The sequence below is a fragment of the Sorex fumeus genome, unplaced genomic scaffold (assembly GCF_029834395.1).
Source record: "Sorex fumeus unplaced genomic scaffold, SorFum_2.1 ptg000003l, whole genome shotgun sequence".
Taxonomy (NCBI): Eukaryota; Metazoa; Chordata; class Mammalia; order Eulipotyphla; family Soricidae; genus Sorex; species Sorex fumeus.
The window spans coordinates 4,184,956-4,200,103 of record NW_026606060.1 but is presented as its reverse complement, the minus strand read 5'-3'; the positions used below and the strand labels follow the sequence as shown (position 1 = coordinate 4,200,103).

Here is a 15,148-nt window from a genome sequence, read left to right as displayed (position 1 = left end):
TTGGGTCTGGGGGACCCATACAGTTCATGGCTGCTGCTCCCCCACTGCCCGGGAGAGAAAGGTGAGTCTCTAAGCCTCCCCTCTGCCCCTTCAGCTCCTGCTCAGGGTTTGTAGTTTAAGTCAGAAAATGTGAGTGAGGAGCCGGAGAGATAGCATAGTGGGGAAGGCATCTGCCTTGTACGAAACTGACCTAGGTTTGATCCCCAGCATCCCATATGGTCCCCCAAGCACCACCAGGAGTAATTACTGAGTCCCTGAGCACAGAGTCGGGAGAGACCTCTGAGCATTGCTAGGTGTGGCCCAAAAACTAAAAAAAAAAAAAAAAGAAAAGAAAAGAAAAGAAAATGTGAATGGACCCTCACTGCTCACTGCTGATTTTCTGATATTCGAGCAAAGCCTGCGACCTCTCTCTTGCCCTCTCTGTCTTCCTGTTTTCCTCCAAGCCTGGCCATTCATCATCTTTAAGATCCCTGAGACTGTGTTAGGGACCACGCCTGGTGGTGCTTAGGGAGGGAGAGAACCCAGGGCCCTGTACGCAGAGCACCCCACCCCATCCCTCGGAGCTCTCTTCTGGCTCTCTTTCCCTTGCGTTCTGAGTCTCTAGGTCAGTATTTCTGCTGGCGGCAGGACATTCCTAACGTCCAGTTCCAGTGAGGGTGACATCATTGGGTGGGGGACAGCCAGGAACCCCATATGATCTCCTGAGTCTGCCAGGATGATCCCTGAGTGCAGAGCCAGGAGAAAGCCCTGAGCATTGCCAGGTCCAAAAATTTAAAAAAAAAAAAATTAAAAAGACTCCCAGACTTCAAACTTCTCTAGATACCTCTGGATAATTTTATTTGTCGTTGTTTTGGGGCCACATCAATTGTGCTCAAGGGTTATTCCTGGCTCTGCACTCAAGAACTACTCCTGGTGGTGCTCAGGGAACCATATGGGATGCCAGGGATCAAACCTGGGTCAGCTGCCGGCAAGGCCAGTGCCTTCCTGCTCTACTCTGTCCCCATCCAGCCCTTGCTTTTTCTCTTTTTGTACCACTTGTCATGGTTTGATAATGAGTTTGCAGCTCTACACAGTGAGGTCTTTTCCTCCTTGTTCACCGTCCCATGCAGGATGTAAACCCCCCTCCCTGCCCTCTCTCTCTGCATCCATGTCTCCGATCTTTACGGGTCTCTGCTGATGCCTAGTGCCCAGCTCACCGCGGCTGGAGACGCTCTAATGTCACGTACTGGCCTGGAACGGCACCATTCTGGGCTGGCAAAGCCAAGCACCATGAAGGGCACACAGGCCCTGGCTTTCGATCTCAGAACCCAGAGAAGTGGGGTCTCTGCCTAGTGGGTCCCGCTGCTCCTTCCTCAGTGCTCAGTGCACAGAGGCGAGGCCGGGTCAGAACCTGGGCTAGAATGAATCCGAACGCTCAGTTCCAGGTCTGCAGCCAGGCTGCCCCATGGCCACAGACAGCATGGGAGAAACAGAAATGCACTAAAGCAGGAGTACAGCAGGGCTGCGGGAGGTGCCCCGGAGAATCGCCTGCAGGGTACAGAGCCCACTGCCCTGGACCACCTGTGAGCACGTAGCCTGGGGCATCTCTCCCCCAAACTGGGAAGGGCCGAAGCCCTCCCCGCAGCCTGATTTCACTCCCCTCCACGCAGCTGCATCCCGAACACCCTCCCATTCTGAGACCATTACACGCATTTCGAGGGGGCACTGTGGACCCCGCGGGCCTCAGTCGGTCCCTTTGTCTGTAGCTTTGATGTCAGCAATGGGCAGATGAAGACTGAAGGTTAGTGGAGGTGGTGAGAAGTGCCAATCTTCCTCCCAAATGCCTCAAATGCCTTTGCCAAAGGCTGCAGAACCCCCAGCCCTTCATCCTGGCACCCCTCTACACACTTCACTCCTTGTCCATCATCCTGGGTTGTCCACAAGCAAGTAAACATTTATAGATCCTCAGCTCGTTACACCTGGGGCTGCCCAGTAGGCTGCCCTCCTGAGAAGGAACTGCATTGAGCTGCTCGTGTGGCACGTACCAGAGGGTGCTCTGTTCACAGCATGGAGACCAGCAGGCGTCAACGAAAGTGATGAGAGCTGGAGAGACAGGACAGCAGGTAATGTGCTTGCCTTGCCCATGGCTGACTGGGGTTTGATCCCCAGCATCCTGTGGGGTCCCCCCGAGAACTGCCAGGAGTAAGCCACGAGCACCACCAGGCATGACCCCCAAACAATAAGTAAAGAAATAAAGTGCTAATCCTCACAGATCCTGAACCACAAGGAGCTACTGAAGACCAAAACCCATGGGCCTTCCTTTTGAACGAGCTTGGCTACACTAACCAAGGGCATACCCTGAGGACACAGCACTGCAAGACACTCCCCAGAAAGCAAAGGGGACAGCTGGGAGGGGTTGATTGGATGTTTAAAGGGTTCAGCCCAAACAACGGACTTTGCCATTACCTGCTTATTTGCAGGCAGCCTGGAGAGGCTATTCGGGGGGCTGAGGCAGTGCTGGCTAGGCTCAACAGGAGACAGTGGCAGCCCTGGGTCCCCAAGCCAAGGGTCAGCCTGTCCACCCTGTTTTCAAGGTATTCCCCTCCTCTGGCCCATCCTGCTGCCCCCAACCCAGAGACTGGACCACATCATCACCTTCATCTACCACTATTTCTTCCTTCCTTTTAGCCTACCACAATGTACCCAGAAAACCATTTCCCACGGTCATAACGTTGTCCTGTTATTCTTTAACAACAACAACAAAAATCTTATGGGGTCAAAGTGAGAGGATGGTGTATAAGGCGCCTGCCTTGCAGGGAAGGTGCTTGCCAATTGTGTTTGATCCCCAGGACCACATTTTATCCCCTGAACCTGGAAGGACCCTTGAGCGCAGAGCCAGGAATAAGTCCCGAGTGCAACCAGGTGTAGCTTCAAGTCAAAATTAATTAATTAGAAGAAATTTGATTTATTTGGGGGCCAGACTGCTGATACTCAGGGGCTACTCCTGGCTCTGCAGTGAGGAATGACTCCTGGTGGTGGTCTGAGGACCATACGGGGTGATGGGGATAGAACTGGGGTTGGCCATGTGGAAGACAAGCACCCTACCTGCTGTACTATGTCTCCAGCTCCCCACCCCCAAAAACCTCATCTGAACTCCAAACAGCAATTTATGCCCTCCCCGAGAGCTTTTTCTGGACTTTAATTCTGTTCTCTAAAAGCCTCCATATGTGCCCATAATTAGCCCTTGCTGCTATTAACCTCACTGTTGACCATGTAATATGGAGAGCCCAGAGACAAACCAAGGAGAGAGGAAGAAAAGGGCTTCCACCCTACAAGTGAAATGAGATTGTTGGGACAAAGGAGGGAGAAAGGTCTGGGGACACGGGTTGGAGCAACAGCACAGTGGGGAGGGCGTCTCCTCGCAACCCACCAACCCAGGTTCGATCCCCAGCATCCCATATGATCCTCTAAGCACTGCCAGGGGTGATTCCTGAGTGCAGAGTCAGGAGTAACCCCTGAGCATTGTCGGGTGTGACCCCCACCCCCCGCAAAGCAAAGCAAAGCAAAGCAAAGCAAAGAAAAAAAAGGTCTGGGGACAGAAGATGGGGCTCTTCATAATTTTTTAAGAGTCCCAGAGACGGGGGGAGGGACCCAATGGGGAGGCTGAGGGTGGCAGAGGGCATGGTTCCCAGAGGCCTAGGGGAACAGCGTGATCCTAGCAAGGAGAGTCATCATCTGAGGGAGCGGACGGCTGAGATGCCAGGAAGCTGGGCTGGTTCTCAGAACTGAGGTCCTGGCAGGGTTCCCCAGAGTGGACAGAGGGAGGGCTTGGGGGCTGGGAAGAGAGAGATGAGGGGCCGAAAGGAGGTGTCCATTCAGGAGGAAGAGAGAGGACAGAGCATGTTTGGAGAACGGGTGAGTGGGTGTGACGGGGACCGAAGCGGTGAGGAGGCCAGAGTCTGCGCTCGGGCTCTTGGGGAAGACACGCAGCCTCCAGCCGGCCATGAGCAGCTCCCTGGGTGCTGGGCTAAGAGGGGCCCTACCGGGGAGATTCCCTTCCTTCACTCAAGTGGAAGCAACGGAGGGATGTGGGAGGCTTCAGGGGCCTGGGGGGGAGCAAGGTGTGTGTGAGGAAGCCACCTGTCTGAGTAGGGCCTGGCTTGTTCCTGTGTCACCAGCTTACACAGACCAGTCTCTGCCTGGGCAGGTGGGAAGCAGGTGGCAGCGGGCGGCTGATGGGGGCCCAGTGGGGAACGAGGGGTCAGAAAATTAAGGCACCAGCAGAGGATGAACTGGAGTTGGGTGAGAACAGCAAGGAAGTCCCACCGGGGGACGCAGGCAGCCGTGGGTCCCAGCTAGGGGCGTCCTAGATTGGGAGTAACTGGGGAGGGGAGTGGGAGCGGCCAGGATGTTTGGGGTCAGATCGCACATGGACGGGGTGGCAGGGAGAAAGTGCAGCTGTGGGTGGGGCCGTGGGGCAGGACACGCGTGGGAGACAAGGCTGGGGAGGGCAGTGGGTGGAGCAGAGTGGCCGGCAACTGCAGGCCAACGAACTGGGATGCCTCCTACTCCCTCCCCAGGCGGAGAAGGAGAAGAAGCAGAGGGAGAGCAGGAGAGGAGGAGGAGGAAGAGGAAGAAGGAAGAGGAAGGAGGAGGAGGAGGAGGAGGAGGAAGAGGAAGAAGGAGGAGCAAGCAGTAGGCGGAGGAAGAGGCAGTGGCCCAGCATTAAGGGACTGGGAGGCTGGACTCTGCATAAGCTTTCTGCAGTGCGTCCCTCTAAGCTGGGCTGCTGACAGAACCCTCTGCAGATGGCCCGTCACTGCACCCGGCGGGCACTGCTGCAGCCCCAGCGGTGCCCAGGTCCGAGCCATTCCTGACCCGCAGCAGCGCATGGGAGTGACGGGGGGTCCGGGGCAGGGAAGTCCAGGGCTGCACTCGCCCTTCAGCTGACCAAAGCCTCCTCGTCCCTGCCTGGGCTCGCCCCATAGCTGGCTCACAGCCAGTAGCCTCCTTCCCGCCTTTCATGTAAAAATAGAAGCCAGCCTCAAAACATAGAAGCCAGCCTCTCAGACGCACCCTGCCCCCACCTGGCAGCCCTCCTGGCTTGCCTCCCCACTGCTCCCCTCCCCCCCTCCCGGGTTGGCCCTGGCATGAGAGCTCGCACCCGCCTGGGGACACTTGGCAGTGGGAACTGAGATCGTGGCCATTTGGATGGGCCCGGGGAGAAATCCCGCAGGGGGGCGGTGCTTGGGGTTGGTGTTGATCTCAACTGTAACTTTCCAGAAAGCTGGGACGCCCAACGCCAAGAAAAGCCTCTGAGTATTTTGGGAGGCGTTGTGGTGGGGTGGGGCGGCTCCCCGGCTCTGGAACTGCATCTCCTTGCTGACAACACTTCCGTCAAGTGTGTGCGCCAACATCTGGCACGTGGGCTGGCGGGGAAGAAGGAGGGGAAGACCCCAGCCGGGCCTCCTGGTGGCCAGGAGAAGCTTGGGTGGGGAACCCGCACTGGCTACTGGTCAGCGGGACAGGGCCAGTGAGTGCCTCCTTGCTCCTCCCCCGCCTCCTGTAACTATGGGGCTGGGGGCACACAGGCATCTGGCTGGTTCCACTGCAAGGGGGCTCAGACTGAGGGGCACGGTGGCAGTACTGCCAGCCAGGGAAGCCCCAGTCATGCCAGTCTGTCCCCACCTGCCAGGCATGAGAATGTGGGGCAGCCCCCCCGCCCACGCCTGCCCTGAACCCAGATTTCACTGCTCCGTTTGACTGCTGTTATTTCCAGCAGTCCAGGATTTTCAGTTACTCACACTCGTGTATTCGTGCCATGCACCCGACGTGTGCGGATGAATCAGCTACTCTGTCAGGCTTTCTGTCCCTTGGCTTGCAGGAGCAGCCTCTGCTCCCCTCCCGTCCTTCAGACACGGGCCCTGCAGGGCTGCGAGCTGCCTCTGACTATTTCTAACCTAGCACCCATGAGCCAGCCGGACACAGGGTCAGAAGGAAGGGAAGCCGTGTCGACCTACTACGTGCAGGGTCTCACGCTGGCACTCACAGCGCTTTACCCCACGGGCTAGCTGGCCGGGCTGCCCGGACACAGGCCCAGCGACAATGTGCCCTTGTCTGGGCCGGAAGGTCTAGTTCCGGACCCTGAAGACCCACGTCACCAGGTGGGACGTGGAGAGAAAGCAAACCGCAGCCTGGAGGGGGCGGCAGGAGACTGGGCGGGCTCAGGCCTGGGCTGGGGTGTCCTGCTGGGGCTCAGTTCCGGGGCGCTGTGTGGCGCCAGGCCTGGCCTTGTCCGGAGCTGCGGGTCCCCGACCTGTCTGCTGGCCGGGTCGTGCTGCAGGGGGCTCCTTGCCCACTGCTCTCGTTGAGAGCAAGGCGGGGAGCCTCAGATTGGGGTGCCCTCTGCCCTCTGCGGGCCACGCAGGAAGACAGCACAGCCAGAGAAGACCCCCCCTTGCCCCTTCCTACCTCCTCCTCCGCCCCAGCCCCCAACAGAGGTGCACTAGCCCCTGGCAGGGCTGCACCAGGTGGGGCATGAGCCGTGCCTCAGGCTCCTCCTCTGCAGCGAGGCAGGACCAGATCTCCCGTCCCCCGCAGGAGCCCGCTGGCCAGGGTGGCTGCTGCTGCTCGCAAAGGGCCAGCCTGACCTGGAAACCAGTGATTCCGGGGGCTGCCAGGCACCCCCACGCAGAGGAGCTCCTGCAGTCCTTAAGGAATCTCCACAGGGGCTGGAGCGATAGCACAGCGGGGAGGGGGGTTGTCTTGCACGCAGCCGAACCCAGGTTCGATTCCCAGCATTCCAGAGGGTTCCCTGAGCACCACCAGGAATGATTCCTGAGTGCAAAGCCAGGAGTAACCCCTGTGCATCGCCTGGTGTGACCCAAAAAGGAAAAAAAAAAGAATCTCCAGAGGGGCTGGAGCAATAACGCAGGTGGCAGGACGTCTGCCTTGCACGCGGCCAACCCAGGTGCGATTCCCGGCATCCCACATGGTCCCCTGAGCACCACCAGGAGTAATTCCTGAGTGCAGAGCCAGGAGTAACCCCTGAGCATTGCCGGGTGTGACTCCCCCCCAAAAAATCCCCACAGGACAGAGATGCACATGACTCATCATCACAGAGGAGGAAACTGAGGCCGGAGAGGTTCCAGGAACTCTCAACAGGGAAGGGCAGAACCGGGACGTGGCCAGCATGGCCCATACTGACCAGCACCCAGAGAGGGGCCAAGGGAGCATCAGGGCCAGAGGAGCTCCTGAGTGAGCCCAGGCACCTCTTCCTGGAGGACAGGAGCCACAGAGTGTCCCCCAGGGAGCCAGCCAGGGGCAAGTGGGTGGGGGCTGGGGGCGCTGGTCCCTGCCCAGCTCTCTGCGGCTGTGGTTCATCTGGGAGCCAGCAAGGTGACCTGGGGGCTCCTTGAGAGGCCTGTGGACACCAAGTGAGCAACCAGGGGATGGCCAGACTCAGCAGTCCAGCACAAGCACGCCAGGGTCCACCAGAGTCTGTCCACTCGGACCGGGGTCAGCGGGACTGGGGGCAGCAGATGGAGCAAGGATCCTGCAACTGAAACCTTGAATCACTGCTCACCGGCCAGGGAAGTGGGGGTGCCTCTCTGGGCTGGGGTGCCCCACCCAGGGTGCTGGCGACTCAGACAGTTGCAGCCAGTCCTCGGTGGCTGCCAAGTGTTGGGTCAAGAGATCTCAGTGGCCCTGTGCTGGGAGGGGAGGTGGCAGCAGCATCGGGGCTGAGAGTGCAGGGCCACTGCTGGGCGCGGCAGCAGGAGCCAGGAGCTGGATCAGGTGAGCCCAGGGGACTCCAGCTGCCCCCCACCCAGCCCGACGCCCTCCCTGCACCCCCTCTGCCTGGGCAAGTCTCTTCCCTGTGGAGCCTCCAGATCCTTCACCTCAGCCCTCGAGAAAAATCCTGCCCCTGCTCTGGCTGGGGTCACAGCCTCACAGTCCCGGGTGCTAGGGAAGTCCCCGTGGGGAACAGCAGAACCAGGAGAGGCTGGAGCCCAAACTGGCGATGGCAGTGTTGGCACTGACAGATCCACACAGGGCCTTTGCTCTGTCTCCTTCATCCTTTCATCTTTTGATTCGAGTTCAGTTTCCGTAACACACCAGGCGGTACCCAGGACTCACTCCTGGCTCTGTGCTCAGGGATCCCTCCTGGCAGGGCTCAGGGGACTCTAGACTGTGCCGGGGATGGAACCAGGGTCAGCTACATGCAAGGCAAGGGCTTCACCATCTCCCCAGGCCCCTTGGCTCCTCTGAATGGGAGACAACCACACAAGCCTGGCGGTCCCCCTCTGATGACAGCAGACTGAGCCCCAAAATTCATCCTCAGGTCCAAGCTGTCATTCCGAGCACACAGGCAGAACCTCTCCCCAGATCCCTCGGAGCAGGGGACTGACTCTGTGGCTCCCAGGCGCCCTCCCCGCCTCTCCATGTCTCTCTTGCCTCCTTATCATGCAGGCCTGGCATCGTACCGGGTCATGTGTGAGCACGTGCATGTGAGTGAGTCTGAGAGAGGGCACATGTGGGCCAGAGCAATAGTGCAGCAAGGAGGGCGTCTGCCTTGCATGGGGCCAACCCTGGTTTGATCCCTGGGTTCACATTTGGTTCCCCAACCACCACCGGGAGTAATTCCTGAGTGCAGAGCCAGGAGAAACTCCTGAGTGCTGCTAGGAATGGCCCAAAACAGAGAGAGAGAGAGAGAGAGAGAGAGAGAGAGAGACAGAGAGACAGAGACAGAGAGACAGAGACAGAAAGAGAGAGACAGAGAGACAAAGAGACAGAGAAAAAGACAGAGACAGACTGTGTGCATGCTGTATGTGAGAATGCACACATTCTTGGGGAGATTATTGAGTTAGAGAGACTCAGACCAACGTCAGTGGGGTTTAGACGACACTTCCAGAGAATGTGACCTCTCAGATCTGAGATAAGCAGCCTCAGAATCTATCTGGGGGCTTTCCAGGGAGCTCCAACCCCCCAGTGATTGCCTCCCCTGACTTACTCTGTACCTGTGGCCACCTCTCCTTCTCCCCAGGCCTCAGCTGAAATGAGGAGCAAGCCCCAGTGAACCCCCTTCAGGCTGGGTGTGGAGCAGGCCCCGAGCTCCCCAGAAGCCGCACAGAAGCCGCCCTCCTCTGGGGGGTCCAGAGGAGCCCCCGCCGGTTAGCATAGCTGCTACTGTCTCTTCTCTATGATGTATGCTTGTAGGGTTTTGTTGGCAAAATGGTTTAAAATGCTCAGGAACATATTGGAAGATTTATATAAGGCTGTTAAGCTGGAACACGCCAGGTATCTATCTCTTGGCTTTGTGTGGAATTATTCAAGAATACAGCAGGCCAGGTTCCTTGGGCAGAGCTGGGGCGAAGGGGAAAAACGTGCCCCCTTGGCTAGCCTGGCCCAAAGTAGCAACAGACCATCCCTGGGAGCTCAGGGGATGGATAAGGAGAGACCCTTGTCTTTGGTCTCCTCTGTTCCTCATTCCTGCCCATACTGTCACCCCAAACTTCCCGAAGGAAGGGGCTCTCCTTAGTAATGATGGCTGAAGAGTACCGAGAAAACAGCTCAAAAGGCTGGAGCACACGTTTCGCATCTACTTTCCCCAAGAATTTTGCCAACAGAACCCCACCAGTGTCCATTATGGAAAACAGTCAGTAGCAGCTATACTAATTGGTGTGTTCTCCTCTTGGGGGTCCAGGAAATAGCCTCCAAGGCTCGAAGACATGCTCTGTACCCAGGAGGCCTGGAGTCAGTCCCTAAGCACCGCCAAGAGCACCCTCATACACCACGCTGGGAGGAGCAAGAGCACTGCCAGGTGTGACCCTCAACTCCCAGAGGAAGGATGAGAAAAGATGCCCAGACACTGAGGAGATGTTGAGAGGACAGCTCTGTGTAGAAGGAAGCTCCGGCCTGGGGACTCAGTGCAGTTTTGGAAAAAGCTAAATGGATCTATGGTGTTTGCATGGAGCAATTATCCACTCATTTCTGTCAGGCACTACAGAGTTGTTGGCTCAGCTGAGAAGATACCCAACAGCAGGATCACAAAGGTGACACTGCCCACTGACTCCACAATTTTGCTACTGGGACTTGATCTCCAGGAGGTGTGACAGCAGCAAGAGGCCATTTGCAGAAGGGCGGTACTTGGAGGACCCGGGTCCCCTGGCTCCCGGTGGTGCATTTGCTTGCGGGAATATCACGCAGCCACTGAAATGGGTGTGTGAGGGCAGGGGGAGCTTGGGCAGAGCGCCAGGGGGAACCATCAGCCAAAGGGAAGCAGTTTGGCACACCTCAGCAGTTTCCCTGCAAGAGGCAGGACAAAGAGCGGCAGGGGAAACTGCGGAAATGAGGGGCTGTGAAGGGCCAGTTGTTCCATGAGTGACGTTTTACTGGATAAATAGTTACTGAGCTTTTAGTATGGGCAGGGGCCCGTGCTGGGAGCTGAGGATGGAGAAGTGAATGAGTACTTTCTCCTGCTCGCCATCTTTCTTCTCTGTCTCTGTCTCTGAGTTTCTGTCTCTGTCTCTCTCTCACGCACACATGCGCACACACACCATTCCCAGCAATGCAGTGATGGTCGGGTGCTCAGCCCAGGGGTGTGGGGCAGGAATGGGAGTTGCGCATTCCTGCGACTGAACCCAGGTCCTGGATATGTTCAGCATGTATTCCACCACCTAGGCTGTGTCCTTGACCCTAAAAGCATATCTCTGTCCTTCAAAGTTGCCCGAGCATCATCTTTCAATTAAACGAGAGGCAACGAGAGGAACAAGCGAGGAAGGACGCTCCCCCAGCCTTCTTTCCTCCTCTCCTTCATCACACACTTCACTCCCAGTAGCAGAACGACCTCCAGCTGGATTACATACATGTGTGCAGAAACCCAAATGTAAATGTGGTAGTGACATTTTGGTCTGAATTTCCTCTGAAGCAGAAACATTTAAAAACCCATGTTAAAAAAAGAGGAAAGAAGTTAGGACTTGTTACTAATCTCGAGGGTGAATAATTAAGTGTGCTTAATTCTGCAAGTAGCAAGTTAAATTATGCAGTGCCAAAAGTGACGACTCTCGTACCTACACCACCCCATCTCCAGTCGCATGGTTTTAGCTTCATAACTAAAACACGCTGCCAGAAAACCTAATAAAAGGAAGCAAAAATATTTCTGTTTATGTCAAGCTGCCATTTGAGAAAGACTTTTAAATATGTTCTTCCCTATGTGTAAATCTGACAGCAGTTGCATAATTAAAAACCCCGGGGAGAGTTTCCTTTTAATCTTTTCAAAGGAAACAGATAAAACATCCTCCAGGACATGAAATGATGGATTAATATTCTTTGCATTGTTATCTCGGAACTTTAGCACCTCTTGCAAAAACGCTTGTTTAGAACCAAAAGAACACAACTCACCATCTTTGATGGAGCCACACCTGGTGTCGCTTGGGGGTTACTCCTGGCTCAACACTCAGGGACTGTTCCTGGCGGTGCTCGGGGCACCATACAGGATGCTAAGGATTGAACCCAGGTTGGCGGCGTGCAAGGCAAGTGCCCTGCTCGCTCTCTGTATTCTCACTCCTGCCTCACAAGTCACCATTTGTAGGTTTTGATGTTCTTGACCTCACAGGAAATGGAGACCGTCACATGCCACAGGCTGCATGCATGTCTGGAAGGAGCTTTGCTTGTCCTCAAAGTTACATGGAGGAATGAGGAAAAAAATGGGTGCATTCACATGAATACACAATTCACTTCGACTGCATCTCAAGTGTTGAGGGGATTTTCCTGCCTAGGATTTCAGTTCAGTGTAAGCAGTCAGTATGAACAATTTCAATCACTCAAGGGAATTTTGCTTTACCTGAGCTATTCAGATTGACTTTCAGATTTACAGCCTTAACCACTGCTGAACAATCATGGCAAATTTCCCCCCCGGGTCTTTGCTGTGCAGACACAGGTGTGGGCTGGTACAATTGCAAACTCTCCAGCTCCGGAAGTGGCACCTTCCAAGTCAAACACTTCATCTCACTGTGATGTTCCATTCAACCTTTGGTACATACAACCGTATCTGAACTTTATTTCATGTATCTCCATTCCACCATTCCAATCATTCTTCTTCTACACACACACACACACACACACACACACACACACACACACACACACTCACAAAGGCAAAAGTAAGTGGCTTTTCTCTCTGTGGACCATGGTATTCCAGAATATCTCCTAATTGCCAGAAGTCCCATCTCTGGCCTCTTTGGCATTGACTCTTGCGCCCCACTTGTCTACGGTCTGCCAGAGGTGTCCAACCCCTCTGACCTCTAAGATAGTCTGACTTCCAAGCTTTCTCTAGCCTTAATCAGCTATTGGTCTGATCATTACCCCACTTACCTGCCCTGTCCTAGTTTCAGATACACATACTCATTCCGTCACACAGACTTCTACATACCTGTTATTAAATATTCCATCTCCAGCCAGAATGTGGTCCCCAATTGTATGCATGGGATTTGGAGAACAAATCCAAACTGACTGCCTGACTTAAATTCTGGACACAGCAGAACACACAATATACTGTGACTGAGACAAGCTCCTGAATACTCTGTGACATCTTGGGCCCATGTCCCCGTCTTGAACTCATCGTCGATGAGAGGAGCCAGGACATGCTTCCCAGGACTGCAGTGACCCAGCCTTCTATGCGGGGCTACACTTAGACCCTTTTCCTGTAGAATAAACCCTTAAAACTCTTTTAACCTTTCTAGCACTGGACCTAATATACACACTATAGGCATATTTAGAAGGTATTGATTTTTTATATGAAGAACTATGTGAATCATTTACTGAGTGTGAATCAAATGAAAAGAGAAATGTCCACACAACTGCATGGGCACAAGTGAGGTGACATCCACTGATCATAGAAAATTGGCCACATGGTAATTTTCCTCTTCACTGGATGAGGTGGCAGGCAGAGAATCCCAACTCCCTGTTTGCAACTAAGCTTTGGACGCCTGAGCTGCTCGCCGAATCCATAAAAGCACCAGCATTAATAATTGTCTCTGAGGACACAGAGCATTTAAGGAAAAGAAATATGTGAACAAAAGAAAAATGGGAGGATGTTGGTCTCAACTTCCACCGCCTACCAATATGCTGTGAGAAAGAATGAAAAGGACCACCGAGCTGCTCCAGGCCTCAGCCCCACATCTCTGCCAGAAGTGAGCAACGCAGTCCAAGTACCAGGCCACAACGGTGGGGAGATGCCTGTCAGAGGGCAGCCCTGCACAGGGCTTCAATGCTGAGCCGTCTCTGGGCTCATCGAAGCTCTCCTCACAAAAATGCATCTGTCTACGGCAGGTTTTGGAAACAATATGCTGGGTCATTGGTAAGCTAACCACACTTTTTATGCAGTTCCTCCTACACTGCTTGCCTGCATCCAAAAACACAAACCAAAAATGACAACACAGTTCCTTTCTGCTTGACTAAAGATCAGCCAGTATTGCTAGTTGATTACAGGCTGGGGCTTGGAACAATCTGCCAACCTGCCAACGTGCTGACCCGGTTTGGCACAAAGGACTTGAGACACTTAAGAAACTGTGGCTGGAAATAAAGGAAGACATTTGTGGTTCCTCTGAGAGGCCGGGGGGCTCTGGAATGAGACCCCATTTAGCCAGACCCACAGCCTGCAGGGGAAGAGGGTGCTGCTCCTACCTTCTCCTTTAGCCCATGTGCCTTCAGGAAGCCAAAGCCAGTGCAGGTCATTCAGACAGAAAAGCAAGGGTCTTTTGATAGAACATGGGCTCAATTCTCGGATTCCCATAGGTTTCCCGAGCACCACCAGGAGTAATTCCTGAGTGCAGAGCCAGGAATAACTCCTGAGCATCACCAGGTGTGACCCCAAAACAAAGAAACAAACAAAACCCTGACAAACAAACCAGGGGGAAAAAACGCAGGGTCTCCCAATACGTGTACAGGTGTATCTCTGGGTAGAAGGTGTGTTTACAAGAGCATAAACCAATAATGAGCCATGATTGCATGATGTCATCCTCTGGGGCAGAGCATCCTTAGTACTTTCAAGCACTTTAAAAAACTATAGTTGCTATAGCAACTTGATAGAGCTCTTCTTAAAAGGGGATTTTCAGAGGGGGTCATTTTATATCTTCAATCACCATAACAACACGATATAGCTTTAAAGGGTATTTTTAATCCAATTTGTGTGTGCCTTGGACTGGGGCCATATTTATCTTTTCTATTTAAAATAATCACATCATGCATGACACATGAAAAGTCATTGAAGGAAAGGAAGCGGGTTTGCATCCAGAGAGCGAGTTCGGGCTGCTCACAGCCTCATAGCTGCTCATGAGGATAACCCTCCTCAGGGTCTCTCAGAAGCCATCTGCAGAGGCATACACCATCAGTGAGGCCATGCTCTGGCTCTGAGCTGGACACCACACCGGCCCACAGTCTGCCCACAGAAAGCATCTTCATGGAATCCCTCACTTCCTAGTTCCCTGAATCCAGTCCTTGGTCCAAACCTGCCACGAGATGAGCTGGAGAGACAGCTCAATAGCTCAGTGGACGGAGGAGGGAGGGCAGGCTTTGCAGTAAGAGCCCTGGTAGACCTGGACACCACTGTTACCCCCTGCCAGGGCTACTGAGGTGCAGACTGAAAACAAAGAAAACAGAACAAGCCAAAAACCCAACGACAGGAAATAGCACCTTGGAGCCGCTTGAGATGTGACCAGCTCCAAGCAGGAGTGCACAGGACAGTCAGATTCCAAGTGCAAAGCCCGGATTCACTCTGACTCCCAAGGGCTGGGCAGGAACCTGCCTCATGTGCTGCCCAGGCAGGGGAAGGGAGGGTGGGGTGGGGGCAATGGGCAAGAGCTGACTGGGGCTCACAGCCTCGAGACAGGCACTGAAATGGGTCTGGACAGGATCCTCGGTGAGGGTCCCAGGCAGAGGGAGAAGGGATGCTGGCAAGAAGCAAGACTCTTATCCCCCTCAGCCCCCTACCCTCAGCCAGACACAGAGTCAAACATGGAAGGGGAGGGGCTGGAGAGGGAGTACAGTGGGGAGGGCGGAGGAGGCACCCTGCTGACCTGGGTTGAATCAGTAGGGTCCCCCAAGTCCCAGCAGGAGTAATTCCTGAGTGCAGAGCCAAGCCCTGAGCACACCCGGTGTGGCCCAAAAC

At 54.7% G+C, this 15,148-nt stretch overlaps 1 protein-coding gene across 1 annotated transcript in view; it reads right to left on the bottom strand.

Moving 5' to 3' along the window:
* KCNK12 (potassium two pore domain channel subfamily K member 12) overlaps window positions 1-15,148 on the bottom strand; it is a 48,808-nt gene that overhangs the window by 32,491 nt on the left and 1,169 nt on the right. The gene's annotated exons all lie outside the window — the stretch shown is intronic.